The sequence below is a fragment of the Muntiacus reevesi genome, chromosome X, assembly GCF_963930625.1.
Source record: "Muntiacus reevesi chromosome X, mMunRee1.1, whole genome shotgun sequence".
Classification (NCBI taxonomy): Eukaryota; Metazoa; Chordata; class Mammalia; order Artiodactyla; family Cervidae; genus Muntiacus; species Muntiacus reevesi.
Window position 1 is genome coordinate 142,030,719 of NC_089271.1, and position 24,892 is coordinate 142,055,610.

A 24,892-nucleotide genomic window follows, 5' to 3' on the forward strand; every position below is an offset into this window, starting at 1 on the left:
TTACCCTCCTGCCTGAAACAAGTGAAAAACCAGACAAAATGAAAACAATAGTCTTCAGACATCGGACACCAGGCAACAAAGAACAATGATTTCTGAGAGACAGGAAACAAACAAGGTGAGCCCCATGATTCCCTCAGCTTACTGCCTGGAGAGAGTTTCCAGGCATCAGTACAGGGAGAAGGAACCAGGCAGGGCCAGGTGGATGAGGATATGGAGCTGGAAATTAGAAAAACTAGGGCAGCTAGAATTTGCAAGACAAGATACCAGAGAAGAGAAAACTGTATACAAAGAGAACTTTTGGAGACTTGCAGAGCCCCCTCCCCTGATTCGTCAACTGAATTCTGATCAACACATGTATATGAGGCTAGGAAAAGAACCACCTGAAAGGATCAGAAGAAACAATCCTCAGACACCATTACACAGGACTATAAATGGTGCCTGTTCCTTCCAGCCAGAATGGAAAAATCTCATAATTCAGAGTATCAGAGTTCTCAAAAGTGTCTTGCCTCAATAATGGTGCCAAGTTAGCCCTAGACTCAAGGCTGCTCTAGAACTGCCTAATGAAGTGCCTTGAAAGGATCAAACTGTTTCCAAGTAATTTAACTGTGTTCAAGATCAAAGCCCAAGACTATTTATAGAAATACAAAATATCCAGCAAGATAAAAGTCACATCTTACATGCAATCAAAAACTTCTAGGTATCCAAAAGAAGGAAAATATAACCCATAATAAGGAGACAAATAAATTAATCAAAACTGACTCAGAAATAACACAGACAATGGGACTGGTATACAAAGCCTTTTAAACAGTTATTATGACTACTTTTCATATGTTCAAGAAGCTAGATGAATAATTGAACATGTTAAATAAAGACATGGGAGACATTTAAAAGACCAGAATAGAACTTCAAATTCAATGTCTCAGATGATATAAAAGTCCATATAGCAACTTAAGGGCTTATATGGGATCCCCATGATCCCAAGGGACCCAGGTTCCTTCTGTGTTGATGTTCTCCCATTCTCAACATATGGTTTCCAATTTATGATCCAAAATGGCTACTCTAGCTCCAGCCATCATATCTGCATTCCAACCAGTTGGTTTGCAGACTAGGGGAAAATAGTATGCCCTTCCATTTAAAGACACTTAGAAATCATGTGACATCACTTTCCCTTACATCCAGTTGGTCAGAAGTGAGTCTCAGAAAGTGAGACTCAAGTGAGTCTCGTTTGAGATGATGCAAATGAGATCAAGAATTATAGTTTTTATTCTGGGTGACTAGGTGCCCAGTTAAAATGTCAGAGTTTTGCCACTTAGTGAAGAATGGGAGAACCAAAATAGGGGGACAACTAGCCACCACTTTTCAAGTTCAGATTCCTATCAATGCAGGAGAGGTCCTGATCCAGTTTTAAGAACATTATGATTCCTGGCTTTAAAACAATCCAAATAAAACAGCACCTCAAAAATTAAAAATCTAATTAATTTGGTTTGAGGTTGTTTGACTTCCAGCCCCCATACCTCCATACAATTTTGAGCTTATCTCAAACAAACTGCCAGAGTTGTTCCATTTCCCCAATCAGTGACACCAAGCTAGAGATGGAGTTTAACATTCTGTTTGACTTATGCCAGCATTTGTCCTGGCAAAGAAAGCAGGGTCATTCAATGTGTTTATGCCCTAGTCCTGAAACAGCTCACTTTCTTTCTTTCCTAATAAAATCACTAACACCTGTAGCTGAAATTAACTTTCACAAGGGCATCCATATTGCTCACCCTAGAACCCCGGAGCCTTCTTACTGATGGAGAAAGTTTTAGCACATGATATATACAATCTATCTTCCACAAGAGATGGTAGGTGGACATGCAATTGATCTGTTTTTGTCAGGCAAAAAACTACTGTGCAAAATAGCAGTTCTTTCAAGGTACCATACAAACCAAGTGTATATCTGGCTCACTGAGTCTTCCCACAGAACATTTTGCACTAGCTCTGTGTGCTTTCTTGAGCAACACAGATGAAAAAGTCTGCAAGAAGTCAGGCCTGGGTGCTATCCAGTTGGTAATGTTTAAAACCTTCTACTCAGACATTGCAGTGTAATATTTCCTCTTTCTCCCCATGTGAGCTCTCTCCTCTTATAATCACACCACTGCTCTACTATTAGCATCATTATTATTTACACTAAACAATAGTGATTTTTGAAGTATAACATGCAAAGGTTTCGCATATAGCAAACTAACAGCCTAAAGAAATGCTTTGGTGGAAGGGGTTGAGATGGAACTTATAGTGCTGATATGGACTCCAGATTGTGATCCTCAGGTGAATACTCTTTGCTTGTTACAGAACCAAATTTGAGTCCACTCTCCTGTGTGCAGTAAAGCCTAATTTACTGTCACCACATTGTGGTGATAGAAAGTACAGCATTTATTGCAGGGCACCAAGCAAGTAGAATGGGCAGTTCATGCTTAAAAGACCCAAATTCCCCAAGGGCTTTCAGGAAAGGGTTGTAAAAGGCAGTGTGAGTGAGGGGGCTGCAGGGTGTGTGATCAACTTGTGCACAATTCTCAGGTAGGTTGGCATCAAGGTGAAATTTTGTGCATTATCAATCTTCTGGTTTCAACCAGTCTGGAGTCTATGTGCTTGCGGTCAGCAGTTTTCTTCTGGTGGGGGTCTACTTCCTGTAAAAACAACTTAGGAATGTGTGTCAGACCTTTATCTATATCTTTCAGGGAACTGAGAGTTCAGTGATTCTTCCATGTGGCGGATTTATAGTCTAAATTGTTACCAGTTTCCTGGCTCAACAAGTATTCTTTGTTTATACATCTTCACATTTCCTAATCATTAACTCTTGAGCCAGCTTTTTGAGACTCAAGGGAGGCCTGGGAGACTAAAGCAAAAGCCTTTTACTTCAAAGGACAGAGATACTGGGGTTTGTATATGTTTCAATACCCCCTTTTCTCTGATATTCCTGAATCTTGAGGGGAACAAGTTTGGGAAAAGAAAGAGAATACAATTTTGGACAGAGACATTAATCATAAACTCAGCAGAGGAACTCAGCTTTAGGGAAACTCGGCTGAAATCTCCACTCCTGTTTCAACCTTCCCCAAATCTTTGAGAGAATGGGGCAACAACCACTTTGGCTACTCCTGGACTCTCTCACTGTGAACCTATCCACAAGAGGTCACAATAGAGTATATTCAGTAGACACAGTCCTGCTGTGCCCTATCTAATTTGGTTTCCCGTTGGGCATCCACTAGACCCAGAGCATACCATTTGGGTCACCTGGGAAAGAGTTGATGGTTTCTGACTTAACGAAATGTTTTTTGTCAGGTACAATTTTGTTTTCAGTAAAACCTTCATATTTGGATAAAATGAAGGGTAGAGAATGGAGAGTTAATGTAAAGGGGATAACTCATGAGACTGGGTGTGTGTTTTCACCCAATAAGAAATGGATACTAACAGTTTAAGTTGTTTTCCAGGTGAAGGTGAAAAGGAAACCTTTGTTAGGCTTGGAGGTGTATTTGAAGCTTGATGTTTTATGAGCTCCAAAAGCTAGAATTTTGTTCCAATTATTCAAATTAAGCCCTCATTGACCATACTATCAAAAGATTGGGGTGAATACTTGAACTGTCAATGATTATTAGCACTGTATAAATCACAAACATTTGCTAGCTGAGTACCTGTTTTTCTGACCCCTCTGTTTTATTGATTTGGAAAACATTCTTAAACAGGTTAGCTCCAGATCTGTGAAGTGTTTTGGATCCAAATAGTGAATTGCCACAAATGAGGCAAATCAAAGAGGTTTTTTGTGGTCTTTGGGAAAAAAAAACAAAACAAAACTTGTTGAGAGTTTCACCCAATAATATACAAAAGGACAATTCAGCTTTAGGTTTTTGTGTGTTTCTTTTCAGTGGATTAAACTTGAAGCACAAGAGCTCTCTCCTCTACCATTCAGGCAGGGCAATAGAGTAGTATTAGCAAATCAATAAATATAACACTAAACCTATTGAATGTGTTACAATTCTGTCTGTATTTTGGGCTTCTTCATCTTGTTCACATTTCTCAAGTGTGGCCCTTCTTCAGATGTTGTCTTATATAACCAGAATATCTTTTCAAACAGTAAATTAGTACCCAACAATCTTCCTCCCCCAGCACCCTCTATTAAAGAGCCTCTACCTTCTTCCCCTCTTTTTTCTTGAGAGCCCATATCTAATACATTCTTACCACTTTTATGCCCTTGTCATGGCAGATTTTAAAGGCTTTTTAAAGTGCTCCAGTTATAAAGCACTGTGTCCTGCCATTACCTGTAATCAAGGATGTCAGATCCCACAATTGTCAGTTACAGCTACTGAAGAGAATAAGAATGAAAGACTCACACCCTCAAAAGAGAGCCTCATTTGAGGTTCACTTCCCCCGAAACTCCAGAGAGCTATCCTATGGAAAAAAGAGATTGTTCATCTTAAGGTAAAGACACCCCAGTGCAAACATTCTCTATGAACCAACAAGGTACGTAGCAAGTGTTACTGAATGCCTATTCTGTGTACTAGACAGACATTTCTCCGAAGAAGACATACGGATGGCTAACAAACACATGAAAAGATGCTCGACGTTGCTCATTATTAGAGAAATGCAAATCAAAACCACAATGAGATATCACCTCACACCGGTCAGAATGGCCCTCATCAAAAAGTCTACAAACAACAAATGCTGGAGAGGGTGTGGAGAAAAGGGAACCCTCTTGCACTGTTGGTGGGAATGTAAACTGGTACAGCCACTATGGAAGATGGTATGGATATTCCTTAAAAAACTACGAATAAAACCACCAGATGACCCAGCAATCCCACTCCTAGGCATATATCCTGAGGAAACCCAAATTGAAAGAGACTCGTGTATCCCATTGTTCACTGCAGCACTATTTACAATAGGTAGAACATGGAAGCAACCTAGATGTCCATGGACAGATGAATGGATAAAGAAGTTGTGGTACATATACATAATGAGATATTACTCAGTCATAAAAAGGAATGCATTTGAGTCAGTTCTAATGAGGTGGATGAACTTAGAACCTATTATACAGAGTGAAGTGAGTCACAAAAAGAAAGATAAATACCATATTCTAACACATATATACAGAATTTAGAAAAATGGTACTGAAGAATTTATGTACAGGGCAGCAATGGAGAAACAGACAGAGAATAGACTTATGGACATGGGGAGAGGGGAGGAGAGGGTGAAATGTATGGAAAAAGCAACATGGAAACTTACATTACCATATGTAAAATAGATAGCCAATAGGAATTTGCTGTATGGCTCAGGAAAGTCAAACAGAGGCTCTGTATCAACCTAGAGGGGAGGGATGGGGAGGGAGATGGGAGGGAGTTTCAAGAGGGAGGGGATATATGTATACTTATGACTGATTCATGTTGAGGTTTGGCAGAAAACAGCAAAATTCTGTAAAGCAATTATCCTTCAATAAAAGGTAAATAAAATTTTTTAATGGTTAAAAAATAATCGAAGTGATATCTTTCAGTGATGTGACTCCCAATTATTATATAGGCAATGAAAATGAGGACTTGTGAACCAGAATCCAAGTCCATGCTGAGTTAAATTGGTTTCCTAGATGGATGCCAATTTCATATATTATTTATTGGAATCAATAAATAAATTTATTGGAACCTGGCAGGGATTGGCATTCCTAGTGTGCCCAAATGTGCCAGGACAGAGAGCTAAATAGAGGGTGTGGTACTAGGTTTCTTTAAAGCACAGGTCTGGAAAATAGTATTTGTTGCTTTGCCTCTCATAATTGGACTGGCATAAATAGAGAAGAAAATTGTCAAAAAGGATGGTTGTTTTTCTTGGATGAAATCAATTCTCAAAAAAAATCACAATGAAGGGATTTCCTCACTTGCAGTTAAGATACTCATACATTACTGCAAAGAGACATAAATGGGAAGAACCCTGTTTTGGATACATAGCCTGGGAAACATCGTTGATGGCATTGCCTGTGGTTTCCTAGAGCATTTGCTTCCTGTTTAGTTTCTGTGACTTTGGCTGGGGAATTTTCCAAGGTGAAGGTTACATTTTGGACTTGAACTTCAAAGCTCCACTCATTTGAACCCCCAGAGTTGATTTCCTACTGAAGACATATGTGGTTTCCTTTGAGTTGCTGACTTTGATATTTCAATTCCAGTGTTCCCATTCTGCTAGTTCTCCTTGGATTGTGGATAAAAGCCCCTCTTCTCCTACTTGCCTTATCTCTTCTGAGCAGTGGTCCTAACTTACTAAAGGTTAAGCAATTTACCCCAGATTTCTTGGCTAGAAAGTAGCAAGAGCAGGAGTAGAATCTAGGCAATATGACCTTAGAATGTAGGGGCTTAACCCCTACAGTCTATTGCTCAGGGATTCCAAAATCAAGAGGAAGCACCTCATGCCTGATAGAGTTAAGGGTGAGTTTGCAGAGCAAACAGCCATGGGCCTTGAGGGATAGATTTTGACAGAAACGAAGCAGTGAAATAATATGAGTGTACCACACAGGGAGAAAAGCACATGGTAAAATGTGGGCCAGGGTATGGTAGTTTGGCTAAAATATTGGGGTAAAATAAAATAAAAATAAAATAAATTTGATGGGGGTATTGGAAGGTGATTCCTTAAGCAGAAGGGGGACTATGTTATGGGGAACCAGTTTTGACAGGATAAATTTATGCTTATTTCAGTAAGCAACTGAGGATTATTTCCTTCTTCCTCTTTTCCTTCCTTGCTTCCAAAGTACTATCAGTTCAGTTCAGTTCAGCCACTCAGTCATGTCCGACTCTCTGCGACCGAATGGACTGAAGCATGCCAGGCCTCCTTGTCCATCACCAACTTCCAGAGTTTACTCAAACTCATATCCATTGACTTGGTGATGCCATCCAACCATCTCATCCTCTGTAATCCCCTTCTCCTCCCACCTTCAATCTTTCCCAGCATCAGGGTCTTTTCCATTGAGTCAGATCTTCGCATCAGGTGGCAAAAGTATTGGAGTTTCAGCTTCAGCATCAATACTTCCAATGAATATTCAGGATTGACTTCCTTTAGGATGGACTGTTTGGATCTCCTTGTAGTCCAAGGGACTCTCAAGAGTCTTCTCCAACACCACAGTTCAAAATATCAGTTCTTCAGCTCTCAGCTTTCTTGATACTCCAACTTTCACATCCATATATGACTACTGGAAAAACCATAGCCTTGACTAGACGGACGTTTGTTGCCAAAGTAATGTCTCTGCTTTTTAATATGCCGTCTAGGTTGGTCACAAATTTTCTTCCAAGGAGCAAGTGTCTTTTAATTTCACGGCTGCAGTCACCATCTGCAGTGATTTTGGAGCCCCCCAAAATAAAGTCTGTCACTGTTTCCATTGCTTCCCCATCTATTTGCCATGCAGTGATGGGACCAGATGCCATGATCTTAGTGTTCTGAATGTTGAGTTTTAAGCCAACTTTTTCACTCTCCTCTTTCACTTTCATTAAGAGGCTCTTTAGTTCTTCTTCACTTTCTGCCATAAGGGTGGTGTCATCTGCATATCTGAGGTTATTGATATTTCTCCCGGCAATCTTGATATCAGCTTGTGCTTCATCCAGCCCAGCGTTTCTCATGATGTACTCTGCATATAAGTTAAATAAGCGGGGTGACAATATGCAGCCTTGAGGTACTCCTTTTCCTATTTGGAACCAGTCTATTGTTCCATGTCCGGTTCTAACTATGGCTTCCTCACTTGCATACAGGTTTCTCAGGAGGCAGGTCAGGTGGTCTGGTATTCCCATCTCTTTCAGAATTTTCCACAGTTTGTTGTGATCCACTCAGTCAAAGACTTTGGCATAGTTAATAAAGCAGAAGTAGATGTTTTTCTGGAAGTCTCTTGCTTTTTCAATGATCCAACGGATGTTGGCAATTTGATCTGTGGTTCCTCTGCCTTTTCTAAAACCAGCTTGAACATCTGGAAGTTCATGGTTCATGTACTGTTGAAGCCTGGCTTGGAGAATTTTGAGCATTACTTTGCCAGCGTGTGAGATGAGTGCAGTTGTGTGGTAGTCTTAGCATTCTTTGGCATTGCCCTTCTTTGTGATTGGATTGAAAACTGATGTTTTCCAGTCCTGGGATCACTGCTGAGTTTTCCAAATTTGCTGGCATATTGAGTGCAGCACTTTCACAGCATCATCATTTAGGATTTGAAATAGCTCAACTGGAATTCTATCACCTCCACTAGCTTTGTTCATAGTGATGCTTCCTAAGGTCCCCTTGACTTCACATTCCAGGACGTCTGGCTCTAGGTGAGTGATCACATCATCGTGGTTATCTGAGTAATGAATATCTTTTTTGCATAGTTCTTCTGTTTATTCTTGCCACCTCTTCTTAATATCTTCTGCTTCTGTTAGGTCCATACCATTCCTGTCCTTTATTGAGCCCATCTTTGCATGACATTTTCCCTTGGTATCTCTAATTTTCTTGAAGAGATCTCTAGTCTTTTCCATTCTATTGTTTTCCTCTCTTTCTTTGAAGTGATCACTGAAGAAGACTTTCTTATTTCTCCTTGCTGTTCTTTGGAACTCTGCATTCAAATGGATATACCTTTCCCTTTCTCTCTTGCTTTTCATGTCTCTCCTTTTCACAGCTATTTGGAAGGCCTCCTCAGACAGCCATTTTGCCTTTTTGCATTTCTTTTTCTTGGGGATGGTCTTGATCACTCCTCCTGTACAATGTCATGAACCTCCGTCCATAGTTTTTCAGGTACTCTGTCTAACAGATCTAATCCCTTGAATCTATTTCTCATTTCCGCTGTAATGGTCTAGTAGTTTTCCCTACTTTGTTCAATTTAAGTCTGAATTTGGCAATAAGGAGTTCATGATCTGAGCCACAGTCAGCTACCAGTCTTGTTTTTGCTGAGTGTATAGAGCTTCTCCATCTTTGGCTGCAAGGAATATAATCAATCTGATTTCAATATTGACCATCTGGTGATGCCCATGTGTAGAGTCTTCTCTTGTGTTGTTGGAAGAGAGTGTTTTTTTATCACCAGTGTGTTCTCTTGGCAAAACTCTACTAGTCTTTGCCCTGCTTCATTCTGTACTACAAGGCCCAATTTGCCTCTTACTCCAGATGTTTCTTGACTTCCTACCTTTGCATTCCAGTCCCCTATAATGAAAAGGACATCTTTTTTGGGTGTTAGTTCTAGAAGATTTGTGGGTCTTCATAGAACAGTTCAACTTCAGTTTTTTCAGCATTACTGGTTAAGGCATAGACTTGTATTACTGTGATATTACATGGTTTGCCTTGGAAATGAACAGAGATCATTCTGTCGTTTTTGAGATTGCATCCAAGTATTGCATTTTGGACTCTTTAGTTGACTATGATGGCTACTCCATTTCTTCTAAGGGATTCTTGCCCACAGTAGTAGATATAATGGTCATCTGAATTAAATTCACCCATTCCAGTCCATTTTAGTTTGCTGATTCCTGAAATGTCAATGTGCATTCTTGCCATCTCCTGTTTGACCACTTCCAATTTATCTTGATTCATGGACCTAACATTCCAGCTTCCCATGCAATATTGCTCTTCACAGTATCGGAGTTTACTTCCATCATGAGTCACATCCACAACTGGGTGTTGTTGCTTCAGCTCCGTCTCTTCATTCTTTTGGGAGTTATTTCTCCACTGATCTCCAGTAGCATATTGGGCACCTACTGACCTGGGAAGTTCATCTTTCAGTGTCTTATATTTTTGCCTTTTCATACTGTTCATGGGGTTCTCAAGGCAAGAATACTGAAGTGGTTTTCCATTCCCTTCTCCAGTGGACCACGTTTTGTCAGAACTCTCCACCATGATCCATCTGTCTTAGGTGGCCCTACATGGCATGGCTCATAGTTTCATTGAGTTAGACAAGGCTCTGGTCCATGTGATCAGATTGGTTAGTTTTCTGTGATTGTGGTTTTCAGTCTGTCTGCCCTCTGATTGAGAAGGATAAGAGGCCTATGGAAGATGGAAGCTTCCTGAGGGGGAATCTGGGTCTTGTTCTCATGGGCAGGGCCATGCTCAGTAAATCTTTAATCCAATTTTCTGTTGATGGGTGGGGCTGTGTTCCCTCCCTCTTATTTACCTGGGGCCAAACTATGGTGGAGGTAATGAAGATAATGGTGATCTCCTTCAAAAGATCCCATATGTGTACTGCTACACTCATTGCCCCCAACCCTGCTGCAGGCCACTGCTGACCCATGCCTCCCCTGGAGACCCCTGGGCACTCACGGGCAAATCTGGATCAGTCTCTTGTGGGGTCACTGCTCCTTTCTCCTGGGTCCTGGTGCACACAAGATTCTGTTTGTGCCCTCCAGGAGCCTGTTTCCCCAGTCCTGTGTAAGTTCTGGTGGCTCTATGGTGGGGTTAATGGTGACCTTCTCCAAGAGGGCTTATGCCACGCCCAGGTCTGCTGCACCCAGGGCCCCTGCCCCTGCGGCAGTCCACTGCTGACCCCCTACCTCCACAGTAGACGCTCAGACACAGTTCTGTCCCAGTCTCTGTGGGTCTCTGGGTCCTGGTGTGCACAAGGTTTGTTGAGCCCTCTGAGCATCTCTGGTGGGTATGGGGTTTGATTCTAAATGTGATTTTGCCCCTCCTACCATCTTGTTTGGGCTTCTCCTTTGCCCTTGGTTGTGTGATATCTCCTTAAAGTCACTCCAGCACCACACAGCCACCCTTCCCGTGCCTACTGTCTTGCTGGTGCTTCTCTGCCCTTGGACATGGGGTATCTCACTCCAGCGCTGGGCAGCCATAATTCTCAAGTACTATATATGCTAACAATTATTACCTAAAAAAGAAAAAAGAATTCCACCTGAAAGGACCTTAGCAGAGATTATTCATGTTAATATATTCCCCCTTTCTCTCCATGTTTGTAGATATATCTTTTCAGACTTTTATCGCATCCAAATATATGCATATGCCTAATTCCATATTGTGGAAGGCAAAATGCTAAGATGACTGTTCTCTGCCTATATGCTGTATATAATCCCCTTTTCTTGAGTGTGGGCAGATCTGTGAGTATGATGTGCTATCATCCCCTTAATCAAGTCATATTTTATGGCAAAGGTGTTAGGATAGTCACATCTGTAATTCCATTACATTATATAAGTATTTCCAGCTGACTTGGAAGAAGAATATTTGCATTGTGAAAGAGCCATGTGGCTGGGACCTGAGAGCAGCCTCTAGGGGATAAGAGTGACTCCCCAACAGTCAGCCAGTAAGAAATCGGGGACCTTAGTCTTCAGATCACAAGGCACTGAATTCTGCCCATAAGCAGTGAGCCTGAGTCAGAGCCCTGCTGATGCTGTGATTTCAACCTGGTGAGTATACTAACTATATTTTCTTCTTGTCTGTTTTCTTGATGCTCTGGCCTCTGGGGCCTGCTGTCTAGGGAGAGACTGGCCCTCTCAGGATTACCCAGGTCTTAAAGATAGCAAATGACTGGCCCAGAAGGGTGCCTTTCATATGCAAACCAACCAATCCAGAGATGATATCTGAACCACTTCCCTATTCGGCCTACCCTCTAGGAGGCAGTATTGCTCTGCCCTAATCATCCCAGGGCCAGGTACCAGACAACTAGTGATAGCTCCAGTAGCCCAGAGCCCACTAAAATTCTTCAAACTAACTGTCTTAAACTTGATTACACTGCCTTACCTTGCTGTTCCCAGAGAAACTACAATAAAGGCCCTTGCCCATGCTTTTACCACATTTCTCCTGCCACCTGGCCAATCCTGGCACTTCTCACGTGACCCTCTGTGGTGTGCTATGCCCCTCCTCTTGGGACCTATAGTAACAAATTATCTTTTCAAAGGCAGTCATCACCTGATCTGTTGCGCTCACTATCCTTGACTGATGATAAAACCTACATTTTAAAAGAATGAGAGACCCTTGTGCATGTGTGCATGCTAGATCAGTCGTATCCCATTCTTTGTGACCCCATGGACTGTAGCCCGCCAGGCTCATCTATCTATGAGATTCTCTAGGCAAAAATACTGGAGTGGGTTGCCATGCCCTCATGCCCTACTTCAGGGGATCTTCCCGACTCAGGGATTGAACCTGTGTCTCTTATGTCTCTTGCATTATCAGGCAGGTTCTTTACCACTAGCGCCACTCGGGAAGCCCCAAGAGAGACTCTTAGCAGCAGTTAAACCATGCTCAGAGGCCTGGCTGATGGAAATTGTGACTTAATAAATTTGTTTTATTTTAAACTGCTAAGCTTGTGGAAATTTGTTATGCAATGATAAAAACTAAGATGCACATAAAATTGAGATTTAAACATACTATATTCTTCTCTAACCTGTATTGTTTCATTTAATATAGCATATATGTTTGCATATATATAGATAAATAGAAATAGATATAGAGATATTCCATTAGAAAGCTTCCCAGGTGGCGCTAGTGGTAAAGAACCCACTTGCCAATGCAGGAGACATAAGAGACACAGGTTCGATCCCTGGGTCAGGAATCAATGAACAGGGAAGCTTGGTGTGCTGCAGTCCATGGGGTCACAAAGATTTGGACAGGACTATGCGACTGAACTGAACTGAACAGTGTTATTAGGACAGTTTTCATGGGAAGATAGAAACTGGAGGCTGCTTATGTATACATGGAGTGGCAGGAATGTTGAGGAGGTCTCAAGGAGCATTCCAGCCAAAGGAAATGTTATGAGCAGTTTCAAAGGAGGGGATTAGGGTTCCAGGTATGAGCCTGAAGTTGGTGGTTGATGCAATGAGTGAAGTTAGAGCAACAGAGTTGTCACACAGAGGCTTTGATGATGTAAGAAACTGGGAGTCATTCTCATTCCATGAAAAAAAGGAGAATGAACTGATTTTTCAAAATGATAGCTGGGGAAGATGACCAGAGTGCAACATAAAGAAAAGTCAGAGAAAACCTAAAAGCCAGGGATCTCACAGGCTGTTACAGTAAGCAAAGCATGGGGAATGGAGCCTTTTATAGGGCAGAGCACTGGAAGGGGAGAGGGGCAGAGCACTGGAAGGGGAGAGAAGCAGGACAAATCCAGAGATGAAACTAAATGAAAGGCAAATTGGAAAGACCTGTTGGATGCAGGTTGCTAAGCTTTGGGCTTGGCAAGATGGTAATAAGGAATTTGGTCAAAGTGTATCTATTTTGGCATTGTGGTTAAAGGCATGGTAAACTGATTAATTAGTTCAGCTGGTAAAGAATCTGCCTGCAATGTGGGAGACCTGGGTTTGATCCCTGGATTGAGAAGATCCTCTGGAGAAGGGAAAGGCTACCCAGTCCAGTATTCTGGCCTGGATAATTCCATGGACTGTATAGTCCATCGGGTCGAAAAGTCAGACACGACTGAGTGACTTTCACTTTCATTTTCAAACTGATTAATTAGATTTCAAGTGTTCTCCTGTATCCCTGAAGGTGGCTGGATACTAAGGGAGTTCATCCACTGTAGGCTTTCCCTGGATCAGAGTGAATGGGTGACAGATCGATTTCACAAGGGAAACATGTTAGAAATGAAGTGATTTGACAAAATTTGCATTTTCACATTCTCTATAAAGGAGAGAGCTCCCTTTGGACAGTTGCATAAAGTGAGAAGCAGCAATCCCAGCTGCCAATAAAGAGAGCACACAATTTTTTCTCCTTTACAGACCCCCAAGGTGGCACTTTCTAAGGCTATGTCTGGTTGTAATTTATATTTTTGGCTCTGGTTCAAGGCTTGGCCTGTGACATGTAAGCTAGTCACTTGTAGCTGGAGCAGCAGATGGTCGTTCCTCCTTCCCTTAAATGGCTCAGTCTGCCCTGAATCTTTAGGAGTGTAAATAATTTACTCTCTAGTCCACTGATCCCAGTTAATATTACTTCTCAAAATACCCCTGCCTGTGCTCTTATATTTACTTATACTTTTCTTGCCAAGGTCTTCTAAATATCCCTTCTGATATTTATTTTATGGGTAGAAATACTGGCCTGACCCAAACTCTGAAGTAAATTGTGAAGGATGGGAGCATCTTTAGTCAGCCCAGTGGGATTTTTAAGTACAACTGTCCCCCTCCCTTGGGGGAGATTTTTACCAGAAACAACCGTGTGAGATCCTGCTTTCCATCAAGGGTTTATTGGTTAATGAGACCTGTGGCTGGTGTGGTTTTCCTGTGTTTAACTTTTGGAAGTCTCAGAGACAGTTGCTTGGAATAGAGAGCTGACAGAATTATTGCCCAGCAAGCCTGCCGACCACAGCCCACAAGACTCCACCAACATCGATGGATTTTATGGCCAATTCAGTGAACAGAGCAAGTATTTGAAGAGGCACATTGAAGAGCTGTTGGCATCCTGTTCTGCTATCTGAAGAAGTCTGCAAGGCTTCTCATTAAGCCATCCTTTTTCTATCTCCTTTTACTCCAGGCTTTGTTCTTCCTCAACTGCCTGACCAGGGACTCATGGGCAGCAACGACTTCAAGATGAGGTCGCTGGGGTGGAACCTTGGAACTTAGCTCTGCCTCGTTTAACCTTGGGACTTAGCTCTGCCTCGTTTACTTGTGGCAAAGGGGACCCTTTCAATTAAGAACTGCAGTAACAGAGCATAACCAAATTCCACTTTATTCTAGCATTCCAGCCCTTCAAGCTACTACCACTCTAAAATAGTCCCTTGCATTTGGGTAAACCTTGGAGATTTTGTACTCTCATATATTATCACATTTGAAACTCATATCACCTCCACAAATTAACATATTAAATAACTGTCACTATGTAACAAACCATCCCAAAACCCAGTGGCTTAAAAGTTTTCTCACCAGGCTGCAGGTTTCTTGGGCATAGGCCAATATTAGTTGGACTCGGTCATGACTCTGTGGCAAGCCCAGGAGTTACCTGGTTTAGGCTGGGAGTGGCTGTGTTTCACGTGTTCCTCATCCTCCTCCTAGAACCACAGGCTAACTTGAGCTTGTTATTTTTGTGGTGAAGCAGAAATGCAAAAATGGGTAGAAACAGTAATGCCTCTTAAGGTCTGGCCTCATAATTGTCTTACTGTTATTTCCACATTGTCCAATTTGCCAAAGCAAGTTCCATGATCAAACCCAGAGTCAATGGATGGGAGATGGCAGGGGCAAAGAATTAGGGGTCAATAATGCAATTTTTCACAGGTAGCTAGGGCATATATAACTCCTCTCATTTCATAAATGAGAAACCCGTGACCCAGAGAACTGAAATGATTTGCCTAAAGTCACATGAAAAATTCTAATCCTCTCTGTTTTTTGGTCAGACAAATTCCATGATCCCATAATGTATGTGGCTAGGTAAAGGTCCATGGTTCTTTTCTCATCAAGGAGGAATCCTTATGGCCTACTCCTTTTCTCTTTTATGCCCCTGGAATTTGCCTCCTTCACAGTCATCACCATCTACTCTTCCATTTGGACCTGTTTGGGGGTGAAGGATGGATGAAGTTCCTCTTGAAATGCATAGACACAAATTCTCCCATCCCTGAAACAGACTTGCCAATCTCTCCATTTTTAATAAAAATACTAAAAATTAATAAAAAAATATTAGATCTTTAAACTAAACATCCCATGTTAGTTGAACCAGAGTGACCTCAAACCTCAATATACCATGATTCTTTGAAGAATGGGAGGATTATAATTGTCTGAAATCTGTCAACATGGTTTTTGCTGACTCTGAGCTTCACTTAGATGTTAGCAGGTTTAGGCCAGTGTTCTCCTAGCCCTTACCTGACTGCCTTTGTAGAATTTTTGGTTGCCCTCAAATCATGACTCTCCCCCATCCTGCCCAATCTGGTCTGGGTAGAATTTTCATCTGAGCTGCTCAGAGCTAGCCTAAAGAGATGTGAGCTGGTATCTTCAATATAGCCTGCAAGATTTTTTCAGGTGTCTCCATGGCAACCCTGTGTCTCTGGCTTCTGATACACTTGCACTGCTAACTATGGCTTCTGGCATACTAAAGGTAGAAGGTACCATCTGACAAATTCTCCTCCTCGGGGTTTCTGGCCAACATGCACTGGCAATGTGTTTGCCTTATATGAACCTTCTAGACAGAGGTCTCCATGACTCCAGTCTCTGAAAGCCTCTTCCTTTTCCTTAGCATGGTTCTCTTTTTATCTTTTTTTTTTTTTTTTAATCTGCAGCCTAACTTCCACAGCTGGTTGATATGGCTGTCTGGCTGTACCATTCAGTGAGGCTCTGTCTAATCTCTTTTGATTCTAAGGGCTAACGTGCCTTGTCCAGAGCAACGAGGCAGAGTCCTGATCTCTTTTCCCATACTTCCATGGAAGACTGGAAGACAGATTACTTGCAGTAATTTCCGGAGGCAGAAGGTAAGTGAGTAGCCTCTATAGTTATAGAACCAAGAGGGAATGATTGTTATCCTTAAGCCTTCAAAGATGCTAGCTAAACCCAGAGAGAAGTAAATAAGGACAAGTTTGTAAAAAAAAAAAAAAAATGCTGCTACTCATAAAGAAACTCGGTACATATCCCCTTGTGGTCCCTGATTATCTTGCTGTCAGTGCTAGGGAGATAAAGAAGGAAAGAAATCTGGTTAGGAGCATTGCCATAGATATATTTTCTAATTAATTAATTTTTATTTATTGGCTGCGCTGGGTCTCCATTGCTGTGTGCAGGCTTTTCTCTAGTTGTGATGAATGGGGGCTACTCTCTAGTTGTAGTATACAGGTTTCTCATTGTGGTGGCTTCTTTTGTTGTGGAGCATGGGCTCTAGGGTGCACGGGCTTCAGTAGTCCTGGCGTAGGGGCTTGGTTGCTCCACAGCATGTGGGATCTTAGTTCCCAAACCAGGGATCAAACCCGTGTCTCCTGCATTGTCTAACCACTGGACCACCAGGGAAGTCCTGCCATAGATATTTTGCCTCCCTCTTTGGTACGGTCCACCATTGGAATATGAACAGAAAGCAAGAGGTGGCTGGTAGGGTGGTACCACATGTTATGCTTCCTGGCTGGCTTGTCTAATCGTTGACCACAGGGTATAATATTAGTAAGTGTGAGATCTTGAGCCAGACTGCTTGGGCTTGAATGTCTTCTGATGTGTGACATTTAGTGAGTTTCTTAATTCTTAGTTATCTCATCTATAAAATGGGCATAATGCAGCCTACTTCATATGGTTGTCATAAGGGTTAAATAAAATAATGTTTCTAAAGCTCTTAGCACCATTATAAGCACTAAATAAATACTAACCATTGTTAACACTAGCTGATGCACATTTTGGGTGGGGACATTTTCAAGAAGAAATTGAGTACAAGAGTACTTTGAGACTGATATATCTCTTGAGTGCTTCTTTTTCTTTTTTTTTTTTTTTGGCCATGCCACACAGCTTATGGGATTTTAGTTTCCTGACCAGGGATTAAACTCATGCCCTCAGTACTAAAAGCACAGAGTCTTAACCACTGGACCACCAGGGAACCCCCAAGTGTCCCTTTTTTAGTAAACTATTAAATATAGTAAAAGCTCCCATCACTAAAATCTACTTAACCAATATGGTAGATTCAGTTGATGCTTTTCCTTTCTACTGAAATATATAATGATCAATGCTCAGAGCACAAAGAAAGATTATGGGCAGTAAGTCACCCTTCAGTCGACCCATACACTTCTGCTCCCATGTGTCAAGTTGATGCTTACCAAGTTGTTTTCATTATCAACTGGCACCATTCATGGAACATATTGCCCTATAGCCAGTGAATTAAATATCATTTCTGTCATATAAGGTCACAAATATATTTAGCTTGATCTGGTGGGAAAAAAAAAGAACTAATTGTTTTGTCTCCAAACCTATTTTTGCCAGTTGTATTTGCTAATATAATTAGATAATGTAAATTTATGAACTATGAATACAAAAGGCAGGCCACTATTTCCATGTGAATGAAGTTCAATTCTTTGGAAAGACTTGATAAAGAAAAGTTACTTTTAAAAACTGCTCTATTGTCAGGGGGAAAAAAACATGAAGCTGGAAAGCAAATGGGATGTATTCAGGATGTAGTTTATGCAAGAGTCAGAAATTTCAGCCAAAGGAACCACGCTCAGAAAAGGGACCTTGCTTATGTCACATCACCAGATTGCTGAATGAATATGCATTTGTGTGTTTTAGGTTGAAATAAAATGCTTAAGGACCATAAGTATAATTTCATATGATTCTTCACTCTAATCAGTCAAGTACTTGTTATGCAAGAGAGTGTTACATATACAAGAGAGCTTCTACTGTATGGCCAATGTATTGTGTTAAGTAGGGCTTCCCGGGTTTGGAAGAATCCGTGGTGAAGAATCCACCTGACAATGCAGGAGACGGGGTGTGATCCCTGGGTTGAGAACATCCCCTGGAGAAGAAAATGTCAACCTGCTCCAGTATTCTTGCCTAGAGAATCCCATGGACAGAGCCTGGCACACTACATTCCATGGGGTTGCAGAAGAGTCAGACACGACTTAGTGACTAAACAACAACAATTGTGTTAACTAATTTATATGCTCTGGGCTTGAAAGAAAGCCCAGTAGAGTCCATTTACCAGCTTTATTGGTGCAAGTTTGTAGTAGGCAGAATAATGCCCCCCCCCCCAAAGATGTCCACATCCTAACCCCTGGAATATGTGAACATGCTGTTATATGCCAGGGGGAAATGAAGCTTGCAGATGGTAGTAATGTTGCTCATCAGTTGACCTTGAGATGGGAAGATTATCCTGGATTCCCTGGGATGTAATCACAAAGGTCCTTACAAGTGGAAGGAGGGAGGCTGAAGGGAGAGTGTTAGAGTGATGTGAGGTAAGAAAGACTTGACCCAAGTTGCTGGCTTTAAAGATAGAAGGAAGGGGCCATAAACAAAGGAATGCAGGCAGCATCTAGAATCTAGAAAGGCAAAGGAATAGATTTTACCCCAGAGCCTCCAGAAAGGAATGCCATTCTGCCAACACTGATTTTAGCCCAGTGAGACATTTTCAAGACTTCTGACCCAGAATAATAAACTTGTGTTGATAAGCTACTAGGATTGTGGTAATTTGTTACAGCAGTAAAAAGAAACTATTGTAGACACTGAGCCAAGTTGAAGACAAACAACAAATTGTATCCCCTAACCGTCACACCACCACCACCACCCCTTCCTGTCCTGCAACTGTGCTTTTACGAAACCTAGTCCCTTCATAATTTCAAGTACCATAGACACAGAATTTATACTTAATATCTGGCTCTGGCCTTAGAAGCACCATCTTTTTTTGAACACTTCACAAATTTACATGTCATCCTTGCTTGGAGGCCATGCTAATCTTATCTGTATCATTCCAAATATAGTATATGTACTACTGTAGTGAGCACAGAAGCACCATATTTACTAAGTTCCTACCATTTGCCAGGCAGTATGCTAAATTCTGGGCTTTCCTGTGGCTCAGTGGTAAAGAATCTGCTTGCAATGCTGGAAATGAAGGAGACATGGGTTTGATCCATGGGTTGGGAAGATCCCCTGAAAGAGCGCATGGCAACTCACTCCAGTATTCTTGCCTGGAGAATCTCATGGAGAGAAGAGCCTGGTGGGCTATAGTCCATGGGGTTGCAAAAAGTCAGACATGACTGAGCACACACGTATGCATGCTAAATGCTAAGGCCTCCTTTGTAAAAATTATTTTTTAATTTATTTGGCAATGCTGGGTCTTAATTGAAGCATGCAGGATCTTAGTTGCAGCATGTGGAATCTAGTTCCCTGACTAGGGATTGAACCCAGATCCCCTGCATTGGGAACAAGGAGTCTTGGCCACCACATCACCAGGGAGGTCCCCACTAAGGCCTCTTTGATAAACAGCATAAATAAAGATCTATCTTTATGGAGCTCTCAGGCTATTTTCATTATGTCTTCCCATTTCAAAACCTATACTTAACAGGAAGGTGGTTCTCAACATCTTCCTGTTTCTTGACCAAGGAATACCTAGTTTTCTGTTCATTTGTAAAACAGAGTGTTTGGGGCATTACAAACTCCACTCTTCCTCTAATCATTTTTTTCAGACTGCTTTGGATTTGGAAGTCCAAGATCTCTTCTTTCACTCATTCACCCATCCTACAAAGTGACTTTCCAGTATTCTATTGTTACAGTCTTCCAACATAAAAATATCAGCAACAAAACAGTTATTTCCACCAAGGAAAGAGGATGACTCCTTCATGCTCCATCTTGCCACATGACCATGTTCATTGTAAGCTTTCCACTCCATTCAGGTGTTTTCCTCCATCCAAAATGGGGAGCCTTATGAACCCCAAGTCTCTCCTATAGATACGATCCAGCTCATGCCTACTTTCAACAATACCCTCCCCAGCCATAGCAGCTCATCTTTGCCTCTATAGTGTGCAATTCTGAGTCATGCCCTTGTGCCCCAAATTACTGGTCATTTTGTCCTCTATTACATGTAGCATCTGTGTTTTATTGCCTTCCTTATTGGACACCCCTTCAGTGGTTTCCCACTATCCCAAGAATAAGGTCCAAACTCTTCATCGTATAGCACTGTGAGTCATCATGATCTGATGGGCCTGTCTTCCTCTTCACATTCCAGTGCCATTCTCCACCCTTCCCCACCATCTGTCTTAGTCTTGTAAAGCTGCTATGGGAACTGTGGTGTTGGAGAAGACTCTTTTTTATTTTTTATTTTTGGAGAAGACTCTTGAGAGTCCCTTGGACTGCAAGGAGATCCAACCAATCCATCCTAAAGGAGATCAGTCCTGGCTGTTCTTTGGAAGGACTGATGCTGAAGCTGAAACTCCAATACTTTGGCCACCTCATGCGATGAGTTGACTCATTGGAAAAGACCCTGATGTTGGGAGGGATTGGGGGTAGGAGGAGAAGAGAACGAAAGAGGATGAGTTGGCTGGATGGTATCACCGACTTGATGGACATGGGTTTGAGTAAACTCTGGGAGTTGGTGATGGACAGGGAGGCCTGGCATGCTGCGATTCATGGGGTCGCAAAGAGTCAGACACGACTGAGCTACTGAACTGAACTGATGTGCTTTCCTGGTGGCTTAGATGATAAAGGGCTCCCCTTGTGGCTCAGCTGGTAAAAGAATCTGCCTGCAATGCAGGAGACCTGGGTTCGATCCCTGGATTGGGAAGATCCTCTGGAGAAGGGAAAGGCTACCCACTCCAGTATTATGACCTGGAGAATTCCATGGACTGTACAGTCCATGGGGTCACAAAGTGCCAGAACGACGGAGAGACTGAACTGAACTGAACTGAATCCCACTCATGAGGGCTCCACCTTCATGCCCAAATCACCTCCCAAAAGCCCCACCTCCAAATACCATCACATTGAGGAAGCAGGTTTCAACATATTAATTTGGCAAGTACACAAACACTCAGTTTATAGCACTATCCTCTGCAACCATTCTGATATTTTCAGTTCCTGCTAGATGGTAGTTATAATGATTGTTGTGGTTTAGTTGCTCAGTCATGTCTGGCTGTTTGCAACCCCATGGACTGTAGCCTGTCAGGCTCCTTTGTCCATGGGATTATCCAAGCAAGAATACTGGAGTGAGTTGCCATTCCCTTCTCCAGGGGATTTTCCTGTGTCTCGTGCATTGCAGGTGGATTCTTTACCATCTGAGCCACCAGGGAAGTCCTACAGTATACACACACACACACACACACACACACACACACACACACACACACACACACACAAATACTAATTAAAAACAATGTTGGCATCTTTGTAGAGTTCAGTCAAAACATACCTTTGTTAAGTATTAAGCCACTTATATATGAAGGAAGCAACGACGGCAGAGAATGTGCCCTGTGTTGGGGGATTCCCCCTGAACCTGGAATCCTGAAATTCACTCCCATTTCCTTTCCTATCATTTAAATGGTGTTAATTAATACCATTTAGAAATTTTGCAGTGTTGTTTGTCTCAAGTACTACATAATTTTCTCTATACAATTTAATTGGATATTTTGTAAGATAAACAAGCCAGATATAATTGTCCCTATTGGATAGATCATGCTGTGTGTGCTAAGTCGCTTCAGTGGTCTCCAACTCTATGACACCATGGACTGTAACCCACTAGGCTCCTCTGTCCATGGGATTCTCCAGGCAAGAATACTGGAGTGGGTTGCCATGCCCTCCTCCGAGGGCTCTTTCCTACCCAGGGATTGAACCCATGTCTCTTACATCTCCAGCATTGGCAGGAAGGTTCTTTATCGCTAGTGCCACCTGGGAACATAGAGCAGTGACTCTTAAACTGAATCTGAAGCAGAATCACCCAGGTGCTTGCCAAATTTGCTAATTCCCAAAGGCAAACCCAATTCTGATTCTTAGGATCTAGCGTGTAGCCCAGGAATCTGTTTTTTAAAGCTCCTCCCAAGTCATTCTGAAGCCTATTGTCCAGGCTAATAATAATATTAGCTACCATTCATTGATAGTTACTGTTTGCCAGGCACTGATCTGTTCTAAGAGGCCTTATAGAAAGCTACCATTATGTAATTTAATCTTTTCCATTAGTCTATGAGGAAGGTATTCATTTAATCCCTCATTTTGCAGATGAGAGAGCTGAGGCTAAGTGAGGGTAAGTAATTTTGCCTAGAGTCACACAGATAATAAATCATAGAGCCACTCAACCTTATTCTAATTCTAAAGCCCTCTTCTTTCCCTTAATTCCAGGCTACTTGCCTCCCCTAAGGCTTTCCTCATTTGTAGACTTCTGGTTCCTTGGTAGGTTCAATGTGCACCTACCTCTCCAATCCTAATCAGAGTTACAATCTGTTGCCTTTAAAGGTGCTTTACGATTTAGTGACTAAGCAACAACAACCACCACAATGGGAAAAGCTCTGTCTTCCAACAGTTCTTTGTTCTGCATTTCTGCAAACCACCAGTGTCCAGGAAGAGGCCCCATTTTTTTTTAAATGGCATAAATATAGACATTCATTTACTTATTTATTTTTAAATTTTTTATTGTTGTAAAAGTCACATAATATAAAACATACTCTTTTAACCATATTTAACTGTACAATTCAGTGGCACTAAGAACTTTCACATGCTAGTAAAGTAATGCTCAAAATTCTCCAAGCCAGGCTTTAGCAATATGTGAACCATGAACTTCCAGATGTTCAAGCTGATTTTAGAAAAGGCAGAGGAACCACAGATCAAATTGCCAACATCTGCTGGATTATCAAAAAAGCAAGGGAGTTCCAGAAAAACATCTATTTCTGCTTTATTGACTATGCCAAAGCCTTTGACTGTGTGGATCACAATAAACTGTGGAAAATTCTGAAAGAGATGGGAATACCAGACCACCTGACCCACCTCTTGAGAAACCTATATGCAGGTAAGGAAGCAACAGTTAGAACTGGACATGGAACAACAGACTGGTTCCAAATAGGAAAAGGAGTATGTCAAGGCTGTATATGTCACCCTGCTTATTTAACTTATATGCAGAGTACATCATGAGAAACGCTGTGCTGGAAGAAGCCCAAGCTGGAATCAAGAGTGCCGGGAGAAATATCAATAACCTCAGACATGCAGATGACACCACCCTTATGGCAGAAAGTGAAGAAGAACTAAAGAACCTCTTGATGAAAGTGAAAGAGGAGAGTGAAAAAGTTGGCTTAAAGCTCAACATTCAGAAAACTAAGATCATGGCATCTGGTCCCATCACTTCATGGGAAATAGAGGGGGAAACAGTGGCTGACTTTATTTTTTTGGGCTCCAAAATCACTGAGATGGTGATTGCAGCCATGAAATTAGAAGACGCTTATTCCTTGGAAGGAAAGTTATGACCAACCTAGACAGCATATTAAAAAGCAGAGACATTACTTTGCCAAAAAGGTCTGTCTAGTCAAGGCTATGGTTTTTCCAGTAGTCATGTATGGATGTGAGAGTAGGACTGTGAAGAAAGCTGAGCGCCGAAGAATTGATGCTTTTGAACTGTGGTGTTGGAGAGGACTCTCGAGAGTCCCTTGGACTGTAAGGAGATCCAACCAGACCATCCTAAAGGAGATCAGTCCTGGGTGTTCATTGGAAGGACTGATCCTGAAGCTGAAACTCCAATACTTTGGCCACCTCATGCGAAGAGTTGACTCATTGGAAAAGACCCTGATGCTGGGAGGGATTGGGGGCAGGAAGAGAAGGGTACAGTAGAGGATGAGATGGCTGGATGGCATCACCGACTCGATGGACATGAGTTTGAGTAAACTCTGGGAGTTGGTGATGGACAGAGAGACCTGGCGTGCTGCGATTCATGGGGTTGCAAAGAGTCGGACACGACTGAGTGACTGAACTGAACTGAAGGACATTCACATTATTGTGGAACTCTTACCATCATCCATCTCCTGAGTTTTTCACTTGTCTAAACTGAAACTCTGTCCCCATTAAATACTAAATGCCCATTCCCCCTCCCCACCCCACCCCCAGCCCCTGGCATCTCCCAATATACTTTCTGACTCTGTGAATTCGACTGTTCTAGGTGTTGCGTTTAAGAGGAAGTCACTTACAGAACAAAACAAACAAAAAAAAAAACTATGTTCTTTCTGCCCTCCTCACATACCACATTAACAATCAGCTATAGAAGAAACTGCTGAAACTTCTGGTCCACTTGGCCTGTCTTCTTCTCCAAAACCAGGAAGCAGTACAGCAAGAGAAGAGCTTCATTTCTGAAGTTCAAGGGCTCTCTCTCTCATGTACCGTTGTTGTTGTTGTTCAGTTGCTCAGTTGTATCTGACTCTTTGCAACCCCATGGACTGCAGCACGCCAGGCTTCCCTGTCCTTCACTATCTCCTGGAGTTTGCTCAAACTCATGTCCATTGAGTCAATGATGCCATCCAACCATCTCATCCTCTGTCTTGCCCTTCTCCTCCTGCCCTCAATTTTTCCCAGCATCGGGGTCTTTTCCAATGAGTTGGCTCATGTACCATTTGAAGTATATG

The 24,892-nt window shown here is 42.0% G+C and overlaps 1 protein-coding gene and 1 non-coding gene across 2 annotated transcripts in view; one reads left to right on the forward strand and one right to left on the reverse strand.

Annotated features, from left to right (window-relative positions):
- Positions 1-24,892, forward strand: part of COL4A6 (collagen type IV alpha 6 chain) — a 191,758-nt gene that overhangs the window by 38,287 nt on the left and 128,579 nt on the right. The window lies entirely within an intron of this gene.
- On the reverse strand, positions 19,206-19,312 carry LOC136154919 (U6 spliceosomal RNA). Its single transcript, XR_010660620.1, has one exon. It is a non-coding gene; the product is annotated as a U6 spliceosomal RNA (small nuclear RNA).